The sequence below is a fragment of the Chlorocebus sabaeus genome, chromosome 21, assembly GCF_047675955.1.
Source record: "Chlorocebus sabaeus isolate Y175 chromosome 21, mChlSab1.0.hap1, whole genome shotgun sequence".
NCBI classification, from domain to species: Eukaryota; Metazoa; Chordata; class Mammalia; order Primates; family Cercopithecidae; genus Chlorocebus; species Chlorocebus sabaeus.
In genome coordinates, this window is record NC_132924.1 from 125,227,615 (window position 1) to 125,244,472 (window position 16,858).

A 16,858-nucleotide genomic window follows, 5' to 3' on the forward strand; every position below is an offset into this window, starting at 1 on the left:
TGGGCATCTCTGATTCACCCTCAGAGGGGATGAGGCTGAAGGTTGGAGAGAGTGAGGCGATAATGGAAGTAAAGACATCAAAAGCATGTTTTAGACTCTGGTTCCTTTGGGGCAGGAAGGAAGCTGTTTAAGATGGGTGCAGATATATTTACATTTGTGGGATACTGATACCAGACTGAATTTAATACAGGTTCACTTCGTCTCCTTAAACATAATAAGCTGGACAAGAAGCAATGACGATCTGTTAGCAAGGAACATCGTAATTCCCAGTTCTATTGAAAGGAACATAGCACCTTGGAAAACTATTATTCCAAGCACGGGACAGAAAAATGTCAAAGACTAGTAGGGCAACTCAGAAGGTTACATGACCCTTTCCTGGGCCCCTTTAAGGCTGTTGCAATGCTTTAAGAGGCTAACACAGAAGGGTAAAGCTTTCTTTACCCTTTGGGTAAAACCCAAAGAAGAGATTGTAAAACTTCTCTTTGGATCCTGTCTGAAGTCACAGCTGGAAAAAAAAAAAAAAAAAAGAGTAGGGGTCCTAACAGAACAAATTTGAAAAGGCTATTATTTTTTGTTTTATTATCATTTTATTATTATTATTATTGAGACAGAGTCTTGCTCTGTCACCCAGGCTGGAGTGTGGTGGCATGATCTTGGCTCACTGCAACCTCCGCTTCCCGGGTTCAAGTGATTCTCCTGCCTCGGCCTCTCGAGTAGCTGGAACTACAGGCGCCGCCACCACGCCCGGCTCATTGTTTTGTATTTTTAGTAGAGGGGCTTTTGTCATGTTGCCCAGCCTGGTCTCAAACTCCTGGTCTCAAGTGATCCGCCCACCTCGGCCTCCCAAAGTGCTGGGATTACAGGCGCGAGCCATCATGCCCGGTGGAAAAGGCTATTATTGAATAAACGTGGGATAACTTTAGTTTTAGAAAGCAGGACTGCAAAGATTGAAACATATCGAACGTACAAAAATCCATGAGTTCATAATGATATTCCAAAAATATGTTCATAGTTAAAGGTACTTAAGGAATCAACTCATTAATTCGATATCAATAAAGGGAAGGAATCAAGTATTTATCCTGCCTTTCCAAACATGACAGGGGAGTTCTCTATAGAAGAGCTACAGCTGATATATACCACAGGAATGAAAACATTAGAATGCTACCGTTTAGTAAACCCTAACAAAATCATTCTAGCCACTGATGATCAATATCTGCTAAAATTATTGGGTGAAATGTTAATAGGGAACTTTAGAATAGACGGGTCAGGCTGACAACATTTAAACTCTTTGATCAGTTCTAACGTTATTGGATAGTGAGAGATTTTGTGCCTCCTGAATAAAAAGCAAAAGGAAGTTCACAGCACCACCCATAAAGTATTCTTAGGTTTTTTATTTGTTTGTTCTTTGCATTTCTTTATTGCTGTGTCACCCAGGCTGGAGTGCAGTGGCATGATCTTGGCTCACTGCAATCTCTGCCTCTCAGGCACAAGCGATTCTCTCACCTTAGCCTCCTGAGTAGCTGGGACCACAGATGCGTGGCACCAGGTCCAGCTAATTTTTTGTATTTTGTGTAGAGATTGGGTTTTGTCTTATTCCCCAGGTTGGTTTTGAACTCCAGGGCTCAAGTGATCCTCTCACCTTGGCCTCCCAAAGTGTCAGAATTACAGGTGTGAACCACCATGCCTGGTCCAAGGTATTCTTGGGGGGGGGAAAAAAAAAACCTAACTGTCATGAATGGTCTAGATTTTTCTACCAGTTTATAGAAAATATGGGGGCTAAAGGAGCACATAAAAGAACTCTGTGAGGTGGCCAGGCATGATGGCTTATGACCGTAATCCCAGCACTTTGGGAGGCCAAGGTAGGTGGATCACTTGAGGTCAGGAGTTCGAGACCAGCCTGGCCAACATGGTGAAACTCCATCTCTACTAAAAATACAAAAATTAGCTGGGCATGGTGGTGGGTGCCTGTAATCCCAGATACTTGGGAAACTGAGGCACAAGGATCGCTTGAACCCGGGAGGCGGAGGTTGCAGTAAGTCAAGATCGCGCCACTGCTCTCTAGCCTGGGCAACAGAGGGAGACTCCGTCTCAAAAAAAGAAAAAAAGAGCACTGAGGATATAATCTGACACATTTAGACTGTAAAATTGTGTAGGACAAATGACAACCTCGTCATTCAATCACAACTAAGTTCAGGATGACCTTGATTTGATGATGATTCAAACAAACTGAAAAGGCCGGGCGCAGTGGCTCACGCCTGGAATCCCAGCACTTTGGGAGGCCAAGGTGAACGGACACCTGAGGTCAGGAGTTCAAGACCAGCCTGACCAACATGGTGAAACCCCATCTCTACTAAAAATACAAAAAATTAACTGGGTGTGGTATCAGGCACCTATAATCCCAGCTACCTAGGTGGCCGAGGCAGGAGAATCACTTGAACCTGGGAGGCAGAGGTTGCAGTGAGCAGAGACTGAGCCACTGCATTCCAGCCTGGGTGACAGAGCAAGACTCCGTCCCCCAAAAAACAAACAAACTGAAAAGACATTTTAATTATTTTAGGTGTTTGGTCTTTTATTTTTAGAAACAGAGTCTGGCTCTGTTGCCCAGGCTGAAGTGTGGTGGAGCGATCATAGCTTACTGCAGCCTTGAATTTCTGGGTCTAAGTGATCCTCCTGCCTCAGTCTCCTGAGTTCCTGGGGCTACAGGTGCACGCCACCGTTCCTGGCTAATTTTTTATTTTTTGTGGAGACCGCATCTGCCTCTGTTGCCCAGGCTGGTCTGGAACTCCTGGCTTCATGCAGTCTTTCTGCCTTGGCCTCCTATGGTGCTGAGGTTACAGTTGTGAGCCACCACACCCGGCCTAATTTTTAACTGTTATGGGTACATAATAGGTGTATATGTTCATGGGTACATGTGATGGTAAAGGTAGACCATGTGTAATAATCACATCGGGGTAAGTGGGGTATCCATCACCTTGAGCATTTATCATTTCTTTGTGTTAGGGACATGGAAAATTATACTCTTTTATCTATTTAAAAATATACAATAGGGCTGGGCACGGTTGCTCATGCCTGTCATCTCAGCACTTCGAGAGGCCCAGGCAGGCGGATCACCTGAGGTCAGGAGTTTGAGACCAGCCTGGCCAACATGATGAAACCCTGTCTCTACTAAAAATACAAAAAAAATTAGCTGGGCATGGTGTCAGGCACCTGTAATCCCAGCTACTAGAGAGGTTGAAGCAGGAGAATCACTTGAACCCAGGAGTCAGAGGTTGCAGCGAGCCGAGATCGCATCATTGCACTCCAGCCTGGGTGACAGTGCAAGACTCCATCTCAAAATATGTGTGTGTGTGTGTGTGCGTGTATAAACACAATAAATTATTGTTTAGTGTAGTCAACTGTTGTGCTAGATCTTATTTATTCTAACTGTATTTTTGCCCCCATTAACCATCCTCACTCCCCTCCTACACCTACCACTACCCTTCCCAGCCTGTGGTAACCATCATTCTATTCTCTATTCCCATGAGTTTGTTTTAAATTTTAGTTCTCACATATGAGTGAAACATGTGCAATTTGTCTTTCTGTGCCTGACTTATTTCACTTAACGTAATGTCCTCCAGTTCCATCTATATTGCCACAAATGACAGAATTTCATTCTTTTTTTGGCTAATAGTCCATTGTGTACATGTACCACATTTTCTTTATTCATTTGTCTGTTAATGGACACTTAAGTTGCTTCCAAACCTTGGCTGTTGTGAATAGTGCTGCGATAAACATGAGAGTGCAGATATCTCTTTGATACATTGATTTCCTTTCTTTGGGGTTGATATGGTTTGGCTGTTTCCCCAGCTAAATCTCAACTTGAATTGTATCTCCCAGGATTCCCACGTCTTGTGGGAGGGATCCAGGGGAAGGTAATTGAATCATGGGGGCTGGTCTTTCCCATGCTATTCTCATGATAGTGAATAAGTCTCACGAGATCTGACGGGTTTATCAAGGGTTTCTGCTTTTGCTTCTTCCTCATTTTCTCTTGCCACTACCATGTAAGAAGTGCCTTTTGCCTCTAACTATGATTCTGAGGCCTCCACAGCCATGTGGAACTATAAGTCCAATTAAACCTTTTTTCTTTCCAGTCTTGGGTATGTCTTTATCAGCAGTGTGAAAACAGAGTAATACACAGGTATATACCTAGCAATGGGATTGCTGGATCATGTGGTAGCTCTATGTTTAGTTTGTTGAGGAACCTCCATACTGTTCTCCATAGTGACTGTACTAATTTACCTTCCCACCAACAGCATATGAGGGCGCCCTTTCTGCCACATCCTCGTCAGCATGTTATTGTCTGTCTTTTGGATGACAGCCATTTTAACTGGGGTGAGATGATATTTCATTGTCTGGTCTTTTTGTTTGTTTGCTTTTTGTTTTTGAGACAGAGTCTTGCTCTGTTGCCCAGGCTGGAGTGCAGTGGCGTGATCTCGGCTTCCCTGCAACCTCTGCTTCCTGGGTTCAGGCAATTCTCCTGCCTCAGCCTCCCAAGTAGCTGGGACTACAGGCACCCGCCACCACGCCCAGCAAATTTTTGTATTTTTAGTTGAGACAGGCTTTCACCATGTCAGTCTTGATCTGTTGACCTCGTGATCCACTCACCTCGGCCTCCCAAAGTGCTGGGATTACAGGCATGAGCCACCGTGCCTGGTCCTCATTGTGGTTTTAATTTGCATGTCTCTGATGACTAATGATGTTGGCCATTTTTTCATTGAAAAGATATTTTTGAGGCATTGTGGAAATGTGAACATACCTGAATAATGGGTGATATTAAGGAATTGTTTATTGGGGGTGTGGTAATTATGTTATGGTTATTTTTGAAATATCTTTTCCAGGCTGGGCAACATAGCAAGAATGTTAAATGTTTTTAATTAGCTGGGGGTGGTGGTGCATGCCTGTAGTCCCAGCTACTTACTTAGGAGGTCATGGCAGGAGGATCGCTTGAGCGTAGGAGTTTGAAGCTGCAGTGAGCCATGATCAAACCACTGCACTCTAATGCACTTCACTCTGGGCAACAAGGCAAGACCCTGTCTCAAAAAGTAATTGTATTAAACTATATTAGAATGACACACTAAAGCACTTATAAATAAAATGATATGTCTGGTATTTGCTTTAAAATTCTCTAGTAAAAAGAAAAAAGTGGAAGTGGGGGGAATAGGTCAAAAAGAATGGCGGAAGGTAGAGAATTCGCTGATGGACAGGTATATGGGGTATATACGGGGCATATAGGGGCTTATCCTACTTTTGTGAGTTTTTGAGAATTTCCATAATAGAAACAATTAAAAAAAATTTTTTTTGAGACAAGGTCTCTCTCTGTCACCCAGGCTGGAGTGTAGTGGTGCGACCTCGGCTTACTGCAACCTCCAGCTACCAGGTTCAAGCAATTCTCGTGCCTCAGCCTCCTGAGTAGCTATGATTACAGGTGTCCAGACTAATTTTTGTATTTTCAGTAGAGTTGGGGTTTCACTGTGTTGGCCAGGCTGTTCTTGAACTCCTGACCTCAGGTGATCCACCTGCCTCGCCTCTCAAAGTGCTGGGATTACAGGCGTGAGCTACCACGCTGGCCTAGAAACCATTTGTAAATCCTGCTTTGCTTTTTCCTCTCTGAGGTATTTTCCTGCTAAAGAGCAGGGTTGAGCACTTCACATTTTATCTCAAAGTGTCTTTGAAGAGTAAAGCAAATCTCTCAACAGAGTATTCCAAGATAAAGAACAGCCATCTCCAAACTCATGCCACAGTGAGGAACTGTGCTAGGTCAGGAGACTGTTTGGAGCCTGGGACACTGGGGGTTAACAGCCTGTCCCTGGCAGCTGAGCGTCCCCACAGCTGCCAGCAATTAGACTAGCTGGCAGTCCCCTTAGGAAACTCCTGCTGCCTGATGAGGACTAATTGCATGCCGGAGTCTAAGTCTCCAATCGATAGAAATGGAAATCCATTAGGGAAAGGCTGGCGGGAGGGACTGCCTTCTGGGGAGGGCGCAGCCCTGCAGAGGCACAGGCTGGGCCAGGGTGGGTGCCGCCAACACTGCCAACACACCCCATGGTGGGTGCTGCCAACGTACCGTCCCTAGAAAACCACCGGGTGAAATGCTATCCCCCACAGAGTGTTCCTTTCCTCCTGAAGAAGCCTGTTCTGCCCAGCGTGGCATATGACAATTGCGTCTCAGAGAAACAAACCATGTGTCCTGGGAGAGTGGCAGAGGCCAAGGTCAGTGCACACAGGGCTGCTCTGTAAAGCTCGGTGCAGCTCAGCAAGGGGGCTTAGCTGAGCTTTGAGTCGGGCAGTTTTCTGCAACGAGCAGACTCAGCGTAGTGACTCGTAAGTAGCTACTGAAAATCCGTACTTCAGATCCCTGTCAGTTAGAAACTGTGACCACACACCAGAGAGAAGGGCAGTTTTCATGGCAATTATTTCAACCAGTGATATGCTGGTTTCTGAGAAAACAAAGATGAGTAAGACCTGGCTCTTAACCTGAAAGAATCCTACCATCCATGCACATTCAAAAACAACGTGATTCCAGAGGGACAATTTAAAATGCTTATGAGAACAAAATAAAACAAAATGAGGATTTCTAATCCCACCACCACCACCACCAAATTTTCCCACTTAATTGAATTTTTTGTTAAAACTACCCCTCTCACTCACAAGGAGTTTTGTTTTCAACCTATTTGGAAATTCAGGGCTATTACAATGAAATATGTATTGTATTATTTGAGAAAATACATTTGTGAACTTACTTTAGATAAGTTGCACAAGTTGGACACGGGTCATATAGAAAGTTCTTATCAGGAGTTCAGGAACAAAAAGTCCTGCTGTAAGATTATATATAAAGATTATATTCAATTCAAACTGTGATTTTGTTTCTGCAAAAATAACATGTCTATTGTTAAGAGTTTATGAAAATTAGACAAGAAAAGAAGCACAGTATTATTTTGCAACTTTGTGCAGAGGTAGATTCTTGTCCCTCTTGCACTACAAGTGCAAGAATTCTGAACAGGGGCCGGGCACGGTGGTTCATGCCTGTAATCCCAGCACTTTGGGGGGCCAAGGTGGATGGATTGCCCAAGCTCAGGGGTTCAAGACCACCCTGGGCAACATGGCGAAACCCCGTCTCTACTAAAAGTACAAAAATTAGCTGGATGTGGTGGTGAGCGCCTGTAGTCCCAGCTATGGGGGAGGCTGAGGGCAGAAGACTTGCTTGAACTGGGGAGGCAGAGGTTGTAGTAAGTGGAGATCGCGCCACTGCACTCCAGCCTGGGTGACAAAGTGAGACTCCATCTCAAAAAAAAAAAAAGAATTCTGAACACGATTGAAGTAAAACTATTGTAAAGTTAAAAATTAAAGTGAAATGTGTTCTTATTATTGACCTCAAATATAATCTGGAACAACCTGTTTAAGCACTTAAAGCATTTGCTTTGTAAGGCATTGGATTCACAATCAGGTTCATTGCAAATGATCCATTCATTAAAAGCAGGCCTGGAACCCACCACTCATTTAAGTTGTATGTATGTGTTAGAGGAACACTGAAACTGCATTTCTGTTAAAATATCGATTCATATTTTCCCAAAGTAGTACCATATGACTTTAGACATACCATGTGACCATAGACTTAAGACAATTTCAAATGCCAATTACCACATTATAGAGAAATCCTTAAAATTTCACCAGTGTTTTCTTTTAGAATAAGTGCTGCAGACAGGCACAGAAGAGATGCCTGTGGAAATGATCTGGATTTCACTGTACAGTTATGTCTCTGAGGTTACTGCCTATCAAACCACTTTTTGTTTAGGAGATTGCTTAATGGGAGTAAATTCTTACTATTCTTCCGTGCTGCTGAACAGGGTGAGGTCATACAGGAAGCCGAAAGGGACTGATGAATTTCAGTGACAGAGCCCAGGAAGCCATCAGGAGAAGAGACTTTGTCAGTGACTTGCAAATTCACTTGTTTAAAGTATATTTTTTTTAGTGTTTTCATAAAATAACCTGATTATAAAGTAAGGAGGCTGGTTTTACAAACTTCAAAAGAAAACAAATCTCATTGTTCTGTGCTCAAAACCTATACTTTGTCATTTGATCCAAAGGAAGACATGTACTACTTATTACTGTGTTGGTCAATAAGAGGTGAAGAAGGAAAAGAAAATGATCTGCTGGAGATGACACAATTGATGAACAGCAGGGCTGGTCCGAGAACCTGATTCTATCAATTTCTAATTCAATGCTCATGCTTTACTTTTCTTTTTTTTTTTTTTTTGAGATGGAGTCTTGCTCTGTCACCCAGGCTAGAGTGCAGTGGTGTGATCTCGGCTCACTGCAAGCTCCGCCTCCTGGGTTCAAACAATTCTCCTGCCTAGCCTCCCGAGTAGCTGGGATTACAGGCGCCCGCCACCACGCCTGGCTAATTTTTGTATTTTTAGTAGAGGTGGGTTTCACCATATTGGCCAGGCTGGTCTCAAACTCCTGATCTTGTGATCCACCTGGCGTGGCCTCCCAAAAAGCTGGGATTCCAGGCGTGAGCCACTGTGCCCGGCTGAGCATCTTTTCATGGGAGTATTAGCCATTTGCATATTCTCTTTGGAGAAATATCTATTTAGATCCTTTGCCCAGTTAAATAATTGGGTTATTTATGTTTTTATAAAATTGTAGAAGTTCTTTATATATTCTAGATATAAGTTGCTTATCAAATAGATAATTTGCAAATATTTCTCCCATTCAGTGAGTTGTCATTTAATTTTCTTGATGGTGTCTACTGAAGCACAAAAAGTCTCAATTTTGATAAAGTCTACTTTATTTTTTCTTGATATTTGTGCTTTTGGTGTCATACATAAAAAAAACTCATTGCTGGCCGGGCACGGTGACTCATGCCTATAATCCCAGCACTTTGGGAGACCGAAGCGGGCAGATCACCTGACATCGGGAGTTTGAGACCAGCCTGACCAACATGGAGAAACCCCATCTCTACTAAAAATACAAAATTAGCCGGGCGTGGTGGCGCACACCTGTAATCCCAGCTACTCAGGAGGCTGAGACAGGAGAATCGCTTGAGCCTGGGAGGCGGAGGTTGCAGTGAGCCAAGATCACGCCATTGTACTCCAGCCCGGGCAATAAGAGTGAAACTCCATCTCAACAAACAAACAAAACAAAACAAAAACCATTGTCTAATCCAGGGGCACAAAGATTTATGCTGTGTTTTCTTTTAAGAATTTTATTTATTTATTTTACCTTATTTTTTTTTTTTTTCAAGACAAAGTCTTGCTCTACCACCCAGGCTGGAGTGCAGTGGTACAATCTCGGCTCACTGCAACCTCCACCTCCCAGGTTCAAGTGATTCTCCTGCCTCAGCCTCACAAGTAGCTGGGACTACAGGTGTGCGCCACCATGCCCAGCTAATTTTTGTATTTTTATTAGAGACGGGGTTTCACCATGTTGGCCAGGCTGGTCTAGAACTCCCGACCTCAGGATATCCACCCACCTCAGCCTCCCAAAGTGCTGGGATTACAGGCAGGAGCCACCGCCATGCCCAGCAACTGTCTACTGTTAAAGTGAGGGCATTGATTGGAAAAGAATGGGACGCTGCAACTTGGAATGGGAATGTGTGGGAAGACCCTGATGAAGCTGGGGTCAAGACAATGCTGATTCTCCTCAGGACCTACCCCTGACACCCCTGTTTGTTTCTAGACCTCTAACTAAAGTCCCTTGGGCCGGCCTCTAGAGGTGATATTCAGAGTGTGACCCATGACAAGGTGTACTACACTTGAAAAGAACTGCTGGAGTTTTCTAATTTCTATAAGCAGCAATCTGGAGAACAGGCATGGGAATAATATCAAGGATGTGGGATAGTGGTGGAAGGAATGTAAAGTTGGATCAGGCTGAATTTTTCGGTATGGGCCCACTAAGCAGGGATTCTGCATTTAGTGTTGCAGCTCAGGGAGTTAAAAAAAAAAAAAAAAAAAAAAAAAGGGTTCTAATAGTTTATTTGCTGGATCAAAAGCTGGCCCACTGTGAACAACCTGGAAGTGCCTGATCTCCCTTGGTTTAATGTAGAGGAAGGGATCCAGGGGCTGAGGGAGATTGGGATGGTGGAGTGGATTAGTCACTTTAGACCTACTCATCCCTGCTGGGAGGCTCAGAAGACATACCCCTGACCAGTGCTTTGTGAAACAGATTTGTGAGGGGAGCACCTGCATCCTTGAAGAGCTCTGTGATGGCTCTTCTCTGTGTGTCAGATCTTACAGTGGGAACTGCAGTCACTCAATTCGAAAGTTTAAATGCAATGGGAATAATTGGATCCTGAAGTGGCAGGGGCCAAGTGGCAGCACTCAACTGTCAAAGGCAAGTTTGTTACCATAATGGGTGTAGTTACCATAATGGACAGCAGAGGCAAAGCAGCAATCAGAATAGTCTGGCTGGTGTAGAGCTCTGGCATTGGCTAATTAATCACAGTGTTCCTAGAAGTGAAATTGATAGGCAGCCTATTGCATTCTTACTTAATTTGTACTCAAATTAGTCTTTTGTTGAGGTCGAGTGGAAAAAAGACTAATTTTGAGTTATAAAAACAGAGATTCACGGTCCCTCAATCAAATTCCAGACTTGAACCAGTCTATAGACTCAGAACCCTGGAATGAAGGGGAGGCCGGGTCCCCTTGAGGAAGGACCTCACTACACTACCGACAATTTATACTGTTAATACTTCTCCCACCCTTCCCCAAGGAGACCTCCAGCCTTTTACCAGGGTAACTGCACTGGGGAGAGGGGAATGATCAGATCTTTCGGGGACTACTGGACACGCTCTGGGCTGACGTTGATTCCAGGGGACCCAAAACATCATTGGGGTCCTCCAGTTAAAGTAGGGGCTTATGGAGCTCAGGTAATTAATGGAGTTTTAGCTCAGGTCCGACTTCAGTGGGTCCTGGACGCATCCTGCAGTCATTTCCCCAGTGCCAGAATACATCATTGGTGTAGACATACTCAGCAGCTGGCAGAATCCCCACATTGGCCCCAACTGGTAGGGTGAGGGATATTATGGTGAGAAAGGCCAAATGGAAGCCATTAAAGCTGCTTCCACCTAGAAAAATAGTAAATCAAAAACAATATCACATCCCTGGAGGGACTGTGGAAATCAGTGCCACCATCCAGGACTTGAAAGACGCAGGGGTGCTGATTCCCACCACATCCCCATTCAACTCTCCCATTTGGCCTGTGCAGAAGACAGATGCATCTTAGAGAATGAAAGTGGATTATCGCGAGCTTAACCAAGTGGTGACTCTAATTGCAGCTGCTGCACCAGATGTGGTTTCATTGCTTGAGTAAATTAATCGTCTCCTGGTACCTGGTGTGCAGCCATTGATTAGGCAAATGCCTTTTCCTCCATTCCTGTCCATAAGGCCCACCAGAAACAATTTGCCTTCAGCCGGCAAGGCCAGCAATATACCCTCACTGTCCTACGTCAGGGCTATATCCATACTTGGCTTTGTGTCATAATCTTGTTTTCAGAGGTTTGTTTTTTTTTTAAGTTTTTCTGACTGTAAGTTTATTCAATGCTAAATAATCCTCTCCAGTTTTACTGACATGGCTGAGCACGTCCACGACCAAACCCGCCTCTGAACTGGAGTTTGACTGCTGACCCAACCCCAGCCTTGTCTTTCTTGTGGGCGCCAGGGGGCACAGTGCTCCATCTGTAGGTATCTCTGTTGGCTTCCCTTCTTGTGAGTCTTGCAGGTTGCTTACCCTCCAGACCTTTAGGCCGAGGCCTGCCAATGTCTGGACGGCTGTGGTGTAGGGTAGCAGGCACAATCCCCGAGGTCAGATGGAGGCAATCACGGAGATACTGGATACCCTCATTGGTAAAGGTACCAGTAGAAATGTCTCCGGGCAGACTGTTCCTTCACGTAGCCTCGGGATTTGAGAGACTGCATGGCCTTCATGACGTGAAGATTAGGCACACCCCTGTCCGCCAGCTCCGGGTCTTAAGCATGTGGCCATGCTTCTTGGCAATCATGACTCCCTCCTTAAAAAAGAGGTCACAGGCCGGGCGTGGTGGCTCACGCCTGAATCCCAGCACTTTGGGAGGCCGAGACGGGTGGATCACGAGGTCAGGAGATCGAGACCATCCTGGCTAACATGGTGAAACCCTGTCTCTACTAAAAATACAAAAAATTAGCCGGGCGAGGTGGCGGGCACCTGTAGTCCCAGCTACTCGGGAGGCTGAGGCAGGAGAATGGCCTGAACCCGGGAGGCGGAGCTTGCAGTGAGCTGAGATCCGGCCACTGCACTCCAGCCTGGGCGACAGAGCGAGACTCCGTCTCAAAAAAAAAAAAGAGGTCACAAAAGGCAATCCAGTTCTCAGGCAGCAGTGCGGAATCGCGCAGCTGTACCTTAAGGTGCGCAGGCAAGGCCCGGGCTGGAGTGCAGTGGCCGGATCTCGGCTCACTGCAAGCTCCGCCCCCCGGGTTCCCGCCATTCTCCTGCCTCAGCCTCCCGAGTAGCTGGGACTACAGGCGCCCGCCGCCTCGCCCAGCTAGTTTTTTGTATTTTTCAGTAGAGACGGGGTTTCACCGTGTTAGACAGGATGGTCTCGATAATCCCCGCTTCTTGACAGGCAGCAGACCCCAAACCGAACGGCTCAGGCCTTCCCACCCTTGTTTCCTGCCACTCCTCCCCCAAACTAGAACTCCAGGACCAGGAAAGGAGGCAGTCGGGGGAGTCCTGTCCCCAGGGAAAACGCGTGTCAGCGGGACGCCGGCTCCCTAGTCTTGTCTGGCTGGTCTCTGCCACGCACTGGCTTCATCCTGCCCTCCTCCCTCAGGCAGTCTTCGCCTACCAGCAACTTTCTACCCCGTAAAACAAGCCTCCAGCCCCTGTGGCTACTCAGAAATGGGTGTGTGGGGAGTAGGAGAGAGGCCCCCGTGGGCACCTTGGGGAGGAGCGGTCGCCAAGGCAGCAGGATGGCCGGGATCGGGGCGGATGGAAATCGAACTCCACTGTTTGCAGAGATCTGGCTGGCTGTTCTCTTCCGCAAGATGTCACCTGTCCACTAGATGGATGACATTGTGCCGACTGGACCCAGGAGTGAGATGTAGCAAACACGCTGGACTCATTGGTGAGATATTTGAGTGCCAGAGCATGGGAAATCAATCTGACTAAAATTCAGGGACCGCCTACCGCAGTGAAGTGTCTAGGGGTCCAGTGGTGTGGGCCTGTCCAGAGACTGCTTTTAGGTGAAGGTTAAGTTGCTGCATTTGGTCCCTCCTTCTGCCAAGAAAGGGCATGACACCCAGCGGGCCTGTGTGGATTTGGAGACAACACATGCCTCCTTTGGGTGTGTTACTCCAGCCCACTTATTAAGTGATCCAAAAGGCCACCAGTTTTGAGTGGGGTCCAGAACAGGAGGCTCTGCAGCAGGTCCAGGCTGCTGGAGGCAGGCACCATTGGATCTGCCACTTGGGCCATATGACCCAGCAGATGCAGTGGGGCTTGAGGTGTCGGTGGCAGATAGGGATGCTGTTTGGAGTCTTTGGCAGGCAGACGTGAGCCACCGTGCCAGGTGCGGGCCAAGACTTTAAATAGTGTTTTTTTCAAAAGTAATTCTCACCAGTTATAGTTGTTTCATTAGAAAGAGGGTCTGCAGATCTTCTCACCGCCTTATTCCAGAAATCGTCTCAATGGATTGGATTTATTTTTAAATCTCATGTTCTGTGTAAGACAAATTGTATCTTATAATATTTGGAAGTTATCTAATGTCAGTGAGGTCAACTTCCCAATCCATGAAGACATACCTAAACATCCTGGACACAAAATCCTTTCATTTCTGCTGGTGACAGAATGACTCATGACTTCTGGCCAGGCGCAGTGGCCCACGCCTGTAATCCCAACACTTTGGGAGGCTGAGGCGGGTGGATCACCTGAGGTCAGGAGTTTGAGACAGGCCTGACCAACATGATGAAACCCCGTCTCTACGAAAAATACAAAATTAGCTGGGCGTGGTGGTGCATGCCTGTAATCCCAGCTACTTGGAAGGCTGAGGCAGGAGAATCCCTTGAACCCAGGAGGCGGAGGTTGCAGTCAGCCGAAATTGTGCCATTGCACTCCAGCCTGGGCAACAAGAGTACAACTCCGTCTCAAAAAACAAACAAAAAAAAGATTCATGACTTCCTCTGCAGGCAACTGATTTTTTTGGGGGGACAGAATCTCAGCTCTGTCACCCAGGCTGGAGTGCAGTAGTGCGATCTCGGCTCACTGCAACCCTGCAACCTCTGCTTCCCAGATTCAAGCAAGTCTCGTGCCTCAGTCTCCTGAGTAGCTGGGACTACAGGCGCACACCACCATGCCTGGCATTTTTTTGTTTTTTTGTTTTTTGGAGATGGAGTCTTGCTCTGTCACCAGGCTGGACTGCACTGGTAACATCTTGGCTCACTGCAACCTCCACCTCCCCGGTTCGAGCAATTCTGCTTCAGCCTCCCGAGTAGCTGGGACTACAGGCACACGCCACCATGCCCAGCTAATTTTTATGTTTTTAGTAGAAATGGGGTTTTGCCATGGTGTCCAGGATGGTCTCGATCTCTTGACATCATGATTCACCTGCCTCGGCCTCCCAAAGTACTGGGATTACAGGCGTGAGCCATCACGCCCTAATTTTTTTTTTTTTTTTTATTTTTAGTAGAGACGGGGTTTTGTCATATTGTCCAGGCTGGTCCTGAACTCCTGACCTCAAGTGATCAGCCCACCACATCCTCCCAAAGGGCTGTGATTACAGGCATGAGCCATTGCGCTCGGCCCCGGGCAACAGATTTGATCCTAGGTAGTTTGAATTGTTAAGAGTTCATTTTGACCTGAACTATGCCTCCAATTAATAACAGTTTGAAAGTATATAAATTATCTAATCCACATTGTATTAAACAATTTGTCAAATATTTGAGGCCAGGCATCAATTCTCCCTTTCTTCTTTTCTTTTTAAAGTTAGTTAACCTTGAGCTTTTCTTCAAATGAAGAAGTTTCTGAACCTCTAAACACCCTGGTCACCTCTCCTTGAAAGTGTCTCTTAAAATCAGCCTTAAACAAAATGCAAAAATGTAAATGTAATTTGGATAATTCAGTTTATGGGATTATTATTTTCAGTATAGATGTATAGAAAGTAAATAAATGGATGGATAGAGTAATGACATAGATGGACAAATGATTAGATGAATGCCTTCCAAAAATATATTTACTCAAACTGCAGAAGACAAAATAGTATATTTTTTTTTTTTTTTTTTTTTTTGAGACGGAGTCTCACTGTTGCCCAGGCTGGAGTGCAGTGGCGCAATCTCGGCTCACTGCAAGCTCTGCCTCCCGGGTTCACGCCATTCTCCTGCCTCAGCCTCCCGAGGAGCTGGGACTACAGGCGCCCACCACTGCGCCCGGCTAATTTTTTCTATTTTTAGTAGAGACGGGGTTTCACCATGGTCTCGATCTCCTAACCTTGTGATCCGCCCGCCTCGGCCTCCCAAAGTGCTGGGATTACAGGCGTGAGCCACCGCGCCCGGCCCAAAATAGTATATTTTTATAGTATATATAGATATATATTTGATATGTAGTATATACTATATATAGTTTGATAGTGTATATATATTTGATATATAGTATATATTATATATACTTTGATAGTATATATTTGATAGTATATATATATTTGGTATATAGTGTATATTATATATGTACTTTGATAGTATATATATTTGATAGTATATATAGTATACATATTTGATAGTATATATATTGAATAGTTATATAGATGTAACATCCACTGTCTATTTAGAGCTGGGATGTGAGGAGCTCAACTTCCTACAAATCTCACTTCACACAGGATCAAGCCCTTCAGATGCTTCTGGGTGAGCGAAATTTGCTTCTCGTTTACTTCGGAAATAGTAAGTACACGAGGTGAGTCTGAGAGGAGCCAAGAGGGCGGAATCTGGCTGCAGTGTCCACCCTGCACTGACACTGGAAATGTAACGAAGTAGCCTCTTTGGGTGTGTGCTTCTGGAAATTGTCTCAGTAACAGAACTCAGAATGGCCACTTGGGTAGAACCAACACAGGCCATGTGTTGGCAAACAATGCTTACGTCTAGCCCAGAAGTTTGTGTCCAGTCAGAGTGGACTGCTGCTACAGACTAGATGTTTGTGACCACCTCCAAATTTGAATGTTAAATCCTAAGTCCTCATGTTATAGTATTTGGAGGTGGGGGCGCTGGGAGGTGATTAGGTCACGAGGGTGGAGCCCTCCTGAATGCAATTGGTGCCTTTTTTTTTTTTTTTTTGAGATGGAGTCTCACTCTGTGGCCCAGGCTGGAGTGAGTGGCATGATCTCGGCTCACCTCAACCTCCGCCTCCCGAGTTCAAGCGATTCTCCTGCCTCAGCCTCCTGAGTAGCTGGGATTACAGGCACCACCACGCCTGGCTAATTTTTGTATTTTTAGTAGAGACGGAGTTTCACCATGTTGGTCAGGCTGGTCTCAAACTCCGGACCTCGTGATTCACCCACCTTGGCCTCCCAAAGTGCTGGGATTACAGGCGTGAGCCACCACGCCTGGCCACTGGTGCCTCTTTAAGGAGAACCCAGAGAACAGCCTTGCCCCTTCCACCATGTAAGTTACAACGAAAAGGTTCCATCTGTGGACCAGGAAGCAGGCCCTCACCAGATATCCAACCTGCCAGTTCCTTGATCTTGGACTTCCCAGGCTCCAGAACTGTGAGAAATAAATTTCTGTTGTTTATAAGCCACCCAGTTTATGGCATTTTGCTGTAGTAGCCCAAATAGACTAAGACAACCACCAAGTTCTTCTGG

At 45.6% G+C, this 16,858-nt stretch overlaps 1 pseudogene; it reads left to right on the forward strand.

Moving 5' to 3' along the window:
• Positions 1–377: 377 nt before the first annotated feature.
• Positions 378–507, forward strand: LOC119621637 (small nucleolar RNA SNORA26; annotated as a pseudogene).
• Positions 508–16,858: the final 16,351 nt, after the last annotated feature.